The sequence below is a fragment of the Meleagris gallopavo genome, chromosome 4 (genome assembly GCF_905368555.1).
Source record: "Meleagris gallopavo chromosome 4, MGAL_WU_HG_1.1, whole genome shotgun sequence".
NCBI classification, from domain to species: Eukaryota; Metazoa; Chordata; class Aves; order Galliformes; family Phasianidae; genus Meleagris; species Meleagris gallopavo.
Genome location: NC_139407.1, coordinates 55,791,557 through 55,805,141, shown reverse-complemented (window position 1 = coordinate 55,805,141; position 13,585 = coordinate 55,791,557). Strand labels below are relative to the sequence as shown.

The following is a 13,585-nucleotide window of genomic DNA, read 5'->3' as shown; positions in this document are numbered from 1 at the left end:
TATACCACTGTAATCCATTCAAATATCTGAGAAAAGAGAGTCCTCAGGATTGCAACCCTTAGATTTAAACAGTTTTAGACTGAGGATAAATTTGGCTCCTGATTCTGATTTTTATTCTCCTCCTTCCTAAGAAGGAGAAAGTCTCACCATGTTCAAAATGCAGGCTTTTGCATAACTGCTTCTAGCACTGTTCTGGCCCCAGACGATGCACAAGTTATTTTGGACAAATCTTAGCTCCTGTAACTTTTGTAATACATAACCGTCTGTAAGAGATTATTCTTTTACATAATTGTCTCAAAGCTTGCTGGGGACACAGATGAACAAGTCCAAGCAAGTCCTGGGCAAGGCCTGAGAAATCCTCTGTCTGAGGGACACAGATGGACAAGGCCAGGGGCAAGGAGAGAAAGATAAGAGAAAGATAAGCTTAATGGCCAGGAAGTGGTCTTTTGTGTGGGCTTATCTCGGGGAAGATGGCACATGACTCCTACCCAAGCACCCAGGAATGCCACACTGGCAGAAGAAGAAAGATCAAGAGGAGACCTACAGCGACGAGGTTGAGGTTTTCTGGCAACAGATTCCTCGTGAAGAGGAAGAGGTTTCCGCCATGAGAAACCTCACAACCTGCCTCTCTCCCTCCTGGACTTGCTCTGCACTCTACCACGATGCTGAAGAAGAACAGAAGTGTCTGCCATCAGATTCCTCACCACGGAATTCCTGCATGCTGACTGACTCTGCTGGGCCTGCTACCTGAGTCCTGCTGCTTCTGCCTCGGACCTTCAAAACGTGGTGCAACGGGACGGCTGCTGGATCCTGGTGGTGACTATCCCCGCTTTACACGATTCTTGCTTCTTTCCTATCTTTTCTATCACCCTCCTTCCCTTCCCCGTCTCCCTGATTAGGATTTATAATAAACTGGTTGGACTAACATATGAACCATTGTTTCTTAATCTCACGCCAGGTATACAGATATTACAAGAACCTCGTCTCCCTCCTATATATTGGAGCGAGACACCATCCTAAATACAACTGACCACAATGAGAAAACTATGTGATAAAATAAATACAAAAGAGTGAAATAAAAATCAAGCAAAAAAGCAAACCTATTCAAAAATTTAAATTAATCCCATATTTATTCAAAATAATGCTATTTTCCATTTATTTTTTTCTTTTGTGTTGCTATTTTTCATTCCAATCTCAAGCAAAAGTATGATGAATATTGATTTGTCCCACAGAACTGTACCTATAAGAATGTTACTTTATTATTATTATTTTTCTTCTTGCATTCTTTACTCTTATTTTTGATAGCTGGGAAGGGGTGTCAAATGAAACAGGAACCCTTTGTGATATTTATACTTTCTGGAACTTAAGCGCTTCCTAGCAGTGCAGCTGTGTGGCCTACAAGCAATGAATTAGACAAAGCAGAAAGTGAGTTCAAGGCAAATAGAAGAGGACAAAAGCATTGAAATTTCAGCAACAGAAATTTGGTGCTCTGATATTTTGAATACATCTAAGGTTGTTTAACAGTCTTGTTCTTTATTATTCAATACTGAAAGTCAAGACTGATTTATTAGTGTTAACACCACTGTACATCTTCAATTTACTGCAATAGGACAAAGAAAAGTTTAACAGCAACAAAAAGCACCACTAAAAGGAACCCTATTTGCAGAGAAAACTCTTGAGATCTTTACATTTCATTCTGATTCTCCAAGTTACAAAAATCTTAGTATCTTACTCCACTGATCCATTATCACTGGAAAAACTCCACCAGACTCAGCTGACATTAAAAACAGGAATAGGTCTGCAATGAAAGCCACTTCTAAATTCAGTCTCAGTACAAAACTTGGCCTCGAAAAGAAATAAACAAGTTAGGATTCCATTTAAATTCACCTCAGAATACACATATATTTATCATTAAACAAGCACGTAAAACTTCCCCGTGCTGGGGGCACCATTTAAATATAACCGTGCTTAAAACTGGTCACTGAGCACATTAGAAATTGAGCACATTCCTAGCTCCATCAGTAGCACTTGGGATCTCACTGTTAATTTTAGTGGAATAAGAATTTCAGACTCTAAAACCCAAAACAAGTTTGGAGGAATTTTAGCTGCCCTACCTATTACAACGTGGTTTTACCTTAGAAGTCCAAAAAGCAAGGTTACAAAAGTTACAGTATTTTCACTGCTAGCCTTTTTGATTAATGTTTTTATCTACAACGGTTAAATCAAACAACAGAGCAGTAGAGACTCGAGGGCTTGCAGATTGTCATCTAGTATTTCCGTGATAAGAGAATAGAAGCTCAAGTCACATTCACAATAAAAGATGGAAAAAGAAAAAACAAAGAACTTCAGTTCTTGCCGGCATGCTTAGAACAAGGAAATAACTTCCACACGATCCAAGTAGTAGCATGGAGCTGTGTCAGGCACATATCAAGAGTGGGTATTAGGAAATGACTCTTCAGAGGCATTTCAGAACAGGCTCCCCAGGGCAGAGGGCACAAGACCAAGCTGACAGTTCAAGAAGTATTTGGGCATTGCTCTCAGAAATACGGTTTGATTTTTGGGTTGTCCTGTCCTTACAGACAGGAGTTGAACTCAACTCCTTTAACTTAACTTTATGGGCCTCTTTCCAACTTAGGATATTCTCTGATTCTATTATTATTTGCCTATGTTACTTAGTATTAAGCAGAAATTATCCCCACGTTTATTGCAGTAGCAGTAGAAATTCTGTAGAAAACTGAATAACTGAAATAACTGTATGCTGCATGTACTGTTCCCTAAATAAGAGAGGAGAGAATCAAAGTAGAGCTGAAGAGTCCAATTTCAGTTGAGAAAGCATAGCTCAAATATTGAACAAAACAGAAATTCTAGGTCAGTCACGACCACACAAATATCATAGAATGCAACTATTAGCACATGGTTTACTGTAATTTTCATGCAAGATAGCAGAGGCAAGGACAACGAATCATCAACAGGTGACAGACAGTGCCCTTAAATTTCTCTTTACCTTAGCTTACAGGAATGCTTATCATAAAAGGATTATATGAGAAACTCTGTGACAACAGAGATGTTTACAGCTAGATTTTGTATGATATCGGGCTAAGTATGTTACTGATGTCATGGAAATAGCCAGCAATTTCTTCTTAAGTTAGTTGTCAGCAACTTTCCACATGATTTATGTGTTAAATCAAAGATTTCCTAGTCTTCTTCCAGAAATAGTTTGTTGATTAGTATTGATGACTGGATCTCACTTTACACTGGTACAAAATAACATAAGAACACTTTACAGTTCACATACAGATGTTTACTTTGCTGAGCCATCTGTTCCATCTGAAGTACAAAGGAGATCACAGAAAATGAACTCTTACTCTCTGAATAGACAGACAAACAACTGAGTTCCCAACAAAACAAGTCTGTTAGTTTTCAGTGTGCAGGAAAAAGACTGCAATTTACTGAAAAGTCAGAAAGTAAGGACGGAGATCTGAAGGTCTGGAATCTTAGTAAGATAGTAATGAATAAATGACAATTCCTGATGCAATCAGCAGGGAGCATACAGGCTGTTCTAGAAGGATTTTTGTTTTCAAGGTTATGTTATGTCTTCAATTTTTTTTTTTTTCTCTTTTTGAGGTGTAGGTACTTGTTTGTTTTCTGATGCTCACACACCACTAAGAACTGGACAGCACCAGGGCACAGACAGAGAAGGGAGGTAAGGTAATAGAAATGTACTGAATGACAGATTTGAAGATAAAGTAAGGTGAACAGTGCCAAAGTGAAACAAATATTTTCAACAGTAGGCCTATATGAATCAAGTTACAAAGGAGCTGTCAGGTAAGAGACACATGCAAATAAATGCATAAAATAGGGACGATACAGCCTGGAAGAGATGGAATTAGTATGCAAGACAGAAACAAGGAAAAAACAACTTACTTTCAGAAGGCAATTAAGAATTATTTAGTTGTGATTCAGTGACAGGAAAGGAAGAGAAAAGGGAAACCTGTTAAGTGAATAGAAAGTTGAGCTACTTGGTGCAAGGGGAAGACAACAGAAAAAGGGAATAGAGAGGTACAGCTGCAGTACTGTCAGATAACTGGCTGCCTAGAATAGCACTTACCTGTCCCTGCCTCCTGATCATATAGCTGCATTAAAGTGTCTCCTTATTTATTTACTGTTACCTGCAATAATCTGAGATGGTTTCAAACTTTGGTTTTCAATACTAAATATTCAAGAAATCAAACAACTTTAAAAAAAAAAAATCAGCAGATATAAATAGTTGAGTCAAGGATTGCTCTGATCCTCAAATAAACAAGCATCAGTAAATTCAGAACTCAGTGGAGAAGAAAAATATAACAGCTTAAGTGAAGTGGGTTCACTATAACTGCTCACATTAACTACTTATATTCACACATAAACAGTTAACTTTCCACACATCAGGACAGTTCTCACTGTTTATCTCAGTTGGCCGTCATTACAATAGGCCACATACTCCCACACTGAAATGGATATAGATACAATGCTTAATTTCAGGCTGAACACTTTTTAGTTTACACAAATCATGAAGTTCCAAGTGATGAAGCCCATCACTCTCAGTCTGATTCCTGTTGGATTAAGATTGTACTTGTGCACTAAAAGCCAGGCATCCGCGAGTCAAAGTAACACAACCTCACCTTTTTTCACTTATTTACATACGTGTAAAACAGTGTAGTGATGTGCAAATAACTGCAGTCTTTAAGTCTGTAGTTTGCATGGATATCTATGGATATGCTAGATACCTATGGATATCTAGACAGTACTGAATGTATACTAAGTGGAAAGTAAGCACTAAGTTAGGATAGTTTTTTTTAAAAAAGGAAAGCTGTCTGATGTTACAGCAGTAATCTTTTACTAAAAATGGGAAACTAAGATTCTGATGAAATAGATGCATTAGATATTTGCATTAAAAATATAATAACATTCTGATAGCACTTTATAAAAGTGTTTGTTCACTTACAAAGGTAATCTCTGAGTATTACATTTCAAAAACGTTTTGGAATACTTGATGGACATGTGAATTTGGTAAATAAAACTAAGAATAAAAGTTAACAAGTCACGATCTGTGAATCTTTAGCACTTGCTACACACATAACTGTCTAGAATTAGAAAAAATAGAATTACGTTGAGAGATATCAAAACTGGCAATAGACAAAGATGCTCAGACGCTGAAAGAAGCTGAGTGATGTTGTTATGCTTCAAATCTGCTAAACCTGATTTATCTTGTACTGAGCAGAGCAACTGTATCATAGGAGGAAAGCTACGTTAGAGGTGCTTTACCACCTACAGCATTACTTGCAGTAATACCAACATTTGCAACAGTTCATTTAGATCTAGCTCATAAGTCTGGATACTGTCCCACACGATCCAGTTCAGAAATAGCTGAGACAAAGCAATGAGCTTTTGAGCATCTTGAGATTGATGTTCAGCCCAATCACTTTTGGGCGAGTTTCCTATCCGACCTTCTGCACTATAAAAAAGGTTCATCTGGTACACATGAAACCTCCAGCTTCTCTGTCAGAATGGCTGTGTATTACCACAGTAAACGGGGCTTTACCAAACATGGCTGTTGAGGTAGAACACCAAGCCAAACCAAGTTAAATTGAAGGGTAATGGCAACACCTTTTCTTTTTATTGGTAATCCTTTTATTAGGTGATATTACTGATCCTGCATTTTGTGTCACAATGCCTCATAAAATAATACTGCTACACTACTTGTCTGAACTGAAAAGCCCAGACACTCTTTAATAGAAGAAAAGATGCTCCCACAGCTCTTCTTTCTGAGCACTTGTCTTGGTATAAACTGCAAAAGCTGACCTCATCATATAATAGATACTGCCTCAAACACCCATCTTTTCTAATTCTCTTACTCCTTTATCTATTCCTCAACACACATACACACTCCTTATACATCAGTCAGTGGGAGTTTACACAGACTGGTAAAAAAAAAAAACAAAAAAAAACTCTTACTGTAGAGGTGCTGCCATTCTGCTTTCAGTTAACCCCATTCAAAATAATTTCTCTCTCCCTGCTAGCTTTGATTTGCTATATAACCCTTTCAGACTCATTTCTGTTGGTCTTTTTTTTTTTTTTTTTTTCTAAACAGAGTGTGTTCCATTCTTTACCTGGATATAACCACATGGATTAATGTTTGATGCTGTACTCAGTACTGTGACAGCATTATTAGAACACTATTTTGTTGCCCACAATAAGCTCCCCGTTGTACCTCCACTGTTCTGTAATGAGGCCCCTTCAGACACAGTTTGGTTATTATGGTTTATCAACTTATGTGTTATTCTAGATGGTTGCACTTTCATTCTTTTTTCCTTCTATGAAATGAAAAAAAATCCAGATAATGGAGCTAAAAAGAATTACTCACCCTTCTTCTCGATCTAACATAATGTTTGTGGGCAGCAGGGATAGCAGGAAGACGTTCTTACGAAGAGAGGAACTTGAACAGCTTATAGGACAACAACCTAGGAAGAAATGACAAGCCAATACCCACATTTACTGTTTGTAAATCTGAGCATTGATCCTGCTTTCACAAGTGGCTTTCATCAAATGCTAATCAGAAGCCTGGCATCTGCTTGAGTAACCAGGCAGCCCTGTCCCCCTTTCAGGAGAACAAAAGCCATACAATCAAAGGGTTCTAAAAGGATGGCAAACTTATTGTAAGCTAGAAAAGGTTAAAAGTCTGCCGAGGCTTAAATATACCTCTCAGAACTCCAAGTATGAAAGCATTTGTGACCTTTATGATTTTTTTTTTTTTTGCTGTTAAATGTTTCCTTATATTTGAAATGTTATAAAGAGTGACCAAGAGAGATACAAATTCCTTATGTGTTTTATTTCCCAAATGATTTCAAAAGTTCCAGAAAGCAAACTTATATTAAGATCATTTTATTCATTTTCAGATGTCAGAAACCCTACTCCAACCAGCAGCACCATGGCTATCACAACAGGGCCTACCTGTACTCTGCCTGCATCAGTGGCAGATCTCTTTCTGCAGAGATGGGAAGCAAATGGCATTCACTCCAAACATGACATTTCCTCACTGCAGAACACTGCATCGAGACTGACACATCCTCAAAAACCATCTGAATCCTGTTTGGGTAGAAGAAAACACATTTTATAAATATGCTGAAAATTTACAACTTTGCTTACTTCAGTTACAAGCATGCATTCCTGCTACCAGAGAAAAGTCAGATGACTATTTAGCCTGAAATCTTACAGAAAAATGCCTATTGCTAATTTTGCATGCAGATTTATTGTGGAAATAAAGTCTTTTGCTGCCTGGAAACAGCAGAAAAATAGCAATTTAATTAGAAATAAGTTAAAAATGCTTAACAGGCTCATCATAATGCATCTTTGTAATAGCTTTATTTCTCGTTCGTTCGGGAATAATTACAGAGCTTATCCCAATGATCATGAAAACAGAAATCAAAGTTCAAAGATCTGAAATGAGCCTAAAGTGTCAGTGATCAAATTTTCAGGGTTTTGGTTTTTTTTTTTTTTTTTTTTAATGGCTGATTTTGGACTCACAGTACAGAAAGGAACTCTTCACACACAGCTTTTAGCTTCATAAGAGTACAATTCATCAGTTCTGTCACTAACTAGCTGAAAATGTCTGAGGGGTCCTGCTGCTGTAAGGAAACCACTCTCTGTAAAGAATTCCATTCAAAACAAGTCTTGGTTCGAATGATTTTGAACCTAGTCATTGTTTGACAGAGCAACCTATGATTTCTTCTGAAGGAGTCATAGCCATCTCTCATGTTTAGAAACAACTGAAAAACAAAAGCTGACTATTCCTTAAGGTATGAGGGCTGCTCTGAAAGTAATGCCTCCTACTTCATTTTGTTGCCCCACTACCTCAGAGGCGGATACCTGGCGATACAGCAACATAGGCTGAGCCTTCCCACCAGTATTTCACTACAGTTTGTTACTGCACAACAGACGGCAGCAGAGGGGCAGTCTCACAGAATGGCATCTGACATGGAAGCGTTTTCAAAGCAAAGATGTGTCACTGAATCCCTCCATGCAGAAAAAAAAATGGCACCCATTGACTTTTATCAATGCTTGCTGAATGTTTATGGAGACCAAACAGTGGATGTGAGCACAGCGAGGCAGTGGCAACAGCAGGTCACCTCCAGTGGTACATAGTTTTATGAGTATGGTATGTTCATCACTATCAAAGAGTCACCACCATTAGCTATGTATATGTTGAAAAATAGTGTTTTGTAGCTGAGAATTTGTTCTATCAAACAGTGTCATTGTGCTCTTTGCAGCTGTTGTAACTTCTATGGAAATAAATAGGAGGCATTACTTTTGGAGCAACTTACGTAGAATCAGAACAAAAGATTCAAAGCAATAAGAAGAGTTAAGTGGGGGTTTTGGGGTGTTTTTTTTTGTTGTTGTTGTTTTACATAATATGATATGAATTATATTCTGAAACTCAGTGTCACAAATTGTCGTGGAGCCCAAAATAGTCTAAAACAAAATAAGAAAGTAATCTATTGACAGCCATTAAATATCGTGGTACAGGTGTAACCTTCAGCTCAGAAGGACTGATTAGGCTTGCTCTACGTTTTCTGTTCTTTTAACTCTATGTTCTCCGCATCCTTCGTTGGCAGGTATCCTCGTTGGACTACTCCAGGAATAAGCCAGTTTGAAACAAACATCTTTCTCTCTAAAGCACAAAATCTGGAGTTCAATAATGCAGGTGCAACTGGCAAAAAACAACCCTACCAAGACAGGCGCAATTTAAAATTAAGGATGCAAAAACAAAGTATCAAGTAGTATGCAGATTGTGTTATTCAAAACATAGGAGATAAAAGTCTACTTCAAGGAAGAATCATCACATAACTGCAAAATGTGAATGCTGACTGTATTCCCAGGGTAGAACAAGCAAAATACAGGAAGAGGTCAAAGAATCAAAACTGGCAAAGCCAGGGAACCGTGCAGGGATGTGAAGCAGCACTCACAGCCAGTACTGCCCTGTAATGCTACCCAGCAGAACTGACACAGCAAAGCTCTCCCCCCAAAAAACTTTATTTTAAGTAAAATTGAGACCTCCTTTTCTTCCTAAAAATGAAGTCTGGGTTACTGTATCTAATCAAGTATGTATTTCAGACTAGAAGAAAGTAAGAAATCCTCTGCTGAGTCATTCTCAGAATCATTACCTCTCCCATGAGCCTTGTCAGCAGCAGATATTAGAGACAGTTATCCAAGAAGGACATCAAAGAAGCCACTTTCTAATTAGTCCTGTAAATAAATACCTTTCCTCACATCAGCCTTGCACAGCCTAACAGTCATCTGCATAACTACCAGCCTTCCAAACCCATCACCAAAGGCACAAAGGGAGTAAGAACAAGTGTTAGGAGCGGCAGCCTTCCTGCCACTCAGTTCAGGCTGTGAGGACTGCCAGCAAAGACTCAGGTGTCCCACCTGCCTGGTGCTGAGGCTCTGCACTGCTCTTTTCTACACAGCAATTAGGAACAAGGTTTAGCTGAAGGTACCCAGAAGAAAATTCTGTATTTCAGGACAAAACTGCGTATCTGATGAAACTCCCAGCGTGATGTAACTTATCTTGGCAGTTCTGAAGGACAACATTGTTAGAAACTAGAGTGGTATGCTATGTTTGCTTAAGATAACTATTCAAATGTATCTGCAGCTACGCACCTTGCACAATAAAGATACATTTCACTATCACTATCCAAAATGCTGACAGCATAACATTAAGGACAGTACCCTTGTTTATTGTGTTTATACAAGATAGCCCTGCGTAATATAAGCATGACTCGTGGTAAGAAAACTGAATATTAATACAGACATTAAACTAAGATGGTATTGCTTTTCATGTAATCTTCTAGTTTTAGCTAGATCTCACTTAAGCCTCTGAAATTACCAGATAATACATGCTGATTATCCTTTCCTGCATAGCCCAGACTGTTTTTTTTTTAAACTGTCCTAACTGTAATTTTTCCAAATATTAGAAAGAAAAACAGCCATCAAATATTTAAATTCTTTTAACTTCTAGCCTTTCCTTCCACGCACCCTTCACTTCTTTCACCCCCCAAACTCACAAATACACCCACATACACAAAACAAGCACTGAAGATTACAGTCTCTCTAGATCTTTTTAAATGTGTAAGCACAGAACTACAATCTTATGAACATGAAGCCACTGTGGTTTAAAGTCTGTGCATTCAACACATAATTTGTAGCTTTAATCAACACATCTCATTTTGCTAATGCACACTGACTGGATGCCTGAGTGCTAACGAGCGTCCCTGAATGCTAATGGCTCTGTGAGGCCGGATGGCCTTCCAGCATCACAGGGATTATCTGCAACTGATTTGCATCTCAGATTCCCAGCACCATTCAACTTCACCTCTCTTTGACCTTGACATTTTATAACCAGGGAGAACAGTTGGGTTATGAAAGAAAAGCCAAAACTAAACCAAAAAGGCAGGCAAGGACACTTTCACCTAAAACACATCTGAGACAATTTTAGTTTTCTCACACTGGAATTTGATTTTTGATCACTGTAAAATATTGCACATTTTATCTCCTCTTTTTTTTGAGCTCTAATACCTACAAAATGCATGCTTAGGAGTAGTATGACTGTGAGAAGATGTAGTCCCTTTTAGAACTATTAGATCAATTTCCTATTAAAAATATTATATATGCAATACATTATATTACAGCTAGTGTTACTTTATACAACCATATACTATACATTACTATAGGGTAATATATTATAAATCCAGTGTTGGAAAATAAGACAAGGTTTCAGGCAAACAAGCACTTATTTAGGTCTTACCACGTGTATCAGAAGATTTCCACTTTCCCCATCATATAACACGCATATGAAAATCACCAAATATTATAACTTCACAGGAGCCTCACCTTCCTTCCTCAAACTGTTCCAGCATGTAGACACTGTACCATTGCTCAACTTTAAAGGGAAAGCTGTACTTAAGTCATATCTCAACACCCCACACATCAGTATTTGACAGCTCTCTCTAGGAAGTAGGAAATACCTCCTATGAAAACCTTTTTTCCTCCCTCTTTTTTTCCTCCTGTGAATAACTGTACATATGTATTGAGATATTTTCAGGAAAAAAAAAAAAAATCTTTCTTGTCTGCCAAGAAATATCAGAAAAAAATATAATGGAAGAGTACGATATAACTTACTTTAAAATAAACTCTTTGTTACCTTCACAATAAGCAGACACAATGTTTACCCAACTCTATTTCCCAGCTTGAAATACTGTGGAGAGGCTTGATTTATGGTTAAAGTCAAAACTCAAGAGGGGCATGATATCATCTGTTTTGATCCTGGCAAAGAACACTGCATTTTACCTATCAGCTTTCATGTGAAACCTAGAATGTGTGCTTGACTCAAACATACATCCCACAGAACTGCACAACTTCAATCTGCATGATTTTGTCTTCGCATCATGGAATATGGACTCTGTTTTGGTATGACAGAATACCTTCATGTATTCAAAATTATTTCCTATATTATTTATCCAGTTTCCAATTCCAGTTACAGTTTTCCATTTCTCTATCTGATGATGTAGGGAAAAATAAATATTTGTCTACTTCTGTACATGCTTCTCCATCATCCACCTAAACACATCACCATTGGTAACTCACCCAATTAGTCCCTTTTTCTTTTTAATATTTACATTTTCACTGTTGTGCTCTCCTAAATTTTACCTGGTACATCAAGATTTATTAAAAGTTAGAGCCATGCCAGATGTTTTTATAGCCCTTTAAAGCCGTTTGATACAAATTATCTGCAACTCTAAAAGTGCTTATCCATTAGTGATTATTTACACTCAGGAAAATACTTTCTTATCCCCATGGAATGTAAACTTATGGCTCTCCAAGTACAAATCAGAAACTCTTATTGCATATTTCTTTTTTTTTTTCTACAGCATTATTAATAATTTCATAGAATCACAGCATATCCTGAGTTGGAAGGGACCCACAAGGATCACCGAGTCCAACTCCTGGCTGCACACAGGACCACCCAAAACTCAAACCATGTGTGAGAGCATTGCCTAAAGGCTTCTTGAGCTCTGGAAGGCTTGGATGTTTAACTATCTCAAGCTAGTAAAGACTATGTCACAACTAGGATTTCTTTGACACTTCATTATTATTAGAATTGTTGTTCTTCAGTTTTCTAGATTTCTCATATTTAAAACAAAATAAACGGATTTTTATTCATCAGAATGAATTTTACAACTTTCAAATTTTTTGTTGCTATCTTAATGTGATATACAAAAACTTAATTGGAAACAATGTTGTCAGATATTTAAAGAACTTTGTGAAGTTTGAGTTCACTTGAAAAATTTATAGACACTTCCCATGAAATACTATAAGCATACACCTTTCCCTATGAAACCTACATGGAAAAGACAGGAAATGGTTTCACTGGGAAAAGTGAGAAATAAAACTCCATCTGAATTTCACCTACATCAGAGAAGCCTAGACTGCTGACTTTTGCAACGTTTTAAACTGCTGTTGTGGAGTAGGTAATCTGGACAAAAGCACCCTGCCAGCTGCCTTAATCCTCAGCCATTTCTGACAACACACCCCACACAAGCAGAAATGAGTTCCTCAGTGCCACAGCCTGTGCTGAATTTTCCCTGAAGTACTGCCAGCAGATCTGAGTACTTCCTACAGGCAGAGCCTACAGGGACATGGAGCAATTCACATGCAGGCCTGCCATTCCAGGCTTCCTTCTGACACCTCTGTTTTGCATCAGCTCAACTCACGTCTAAATTTGAGATTTTTTTGCTCCAACAGTTATGGTAGCTAAGAATGTTAGATGTTAAAAGAAGAGATGAAGAATTAGAATGTTTGGCAGTTATAGGATTATCCATCTGCTATGGGAATGTGGGAGAAGTGACTGCTTGTTTCTGAGCAAAGCTCAGTTTATTTCCTGCCTTGATCAACTTCTGTGTTTGCCATTAGCATTTGTTGTCCTCTGCTTCAAGCAGCAAGCCTCAAACACTAGATCTTGATGGTATTTGAGGCAACCTAGCATAAGGCTATTCCAGTCTGAATCTGAACTGAAATCTTCAATTTCAGCAAGAGGAGTCTGTGTTTAGTATGATGGCCTTTGATTACTGACAGAACAGATAAAAAAAAAAAACCTACCACGTACTGTTGGCAGCAGTACTTAAGGCTCTATGGAGCTCGGTAGGTATTCACAGAATAGTCCTGGTCTGGTGTATCGTAGAAACAAGTTCTTCTGGCAATTGTCATAACTCTTGTTCTAACATTCCATCAAAGCAGAGCTGCAAAAATGATTTTAAATCCTCTTTTCCTGCACTGTATCTCAATTCTGACAGCACCAGCTTCTTCAGAGCCCTGTGTGGAACCACATCAGGAGGCTGATCCAGCCTGAAGGGAATGGAAGACGACACTAGACTGGGCCCACAAAAATCTTGTTATGCCATATCTATAGCGAAGGCACGTGTTGCATAAGAGCAAGCCACAAGAAATGGGAATATCTCAGGTTGGTACTGGAGCCAAATTTTTCTAATAT

General features: G+C 38.0%; 1 long non-coding RNA gene across 2 annotated transcripts; it reads left to right on the top strand.

The window, feature by feature from the left end:
• The first annotated feature begins 209 nt into the window (after window positions 1-209).
• LOC146544518 (uncharacterized) lies at window positions 210-12,166 on the top strand. 2 transcript variants are annotated; one of them, XR_014883206.1, is made up of 3 exons: window positions 210-816; window positions 3,631-3,703; window positions 8,652-12,166. It is a non-coding gene; the product is annotated as an uncharacterized LOC146544518 (long non-coding RNA). The 2 variants fall into 2 exon arrangements; XR_014883205.1 differs by having other exon boundaries at window positions 3,625-3,703.
• Window positions 12,167-13,585: the final 1,419 nt, after the last annotated feature.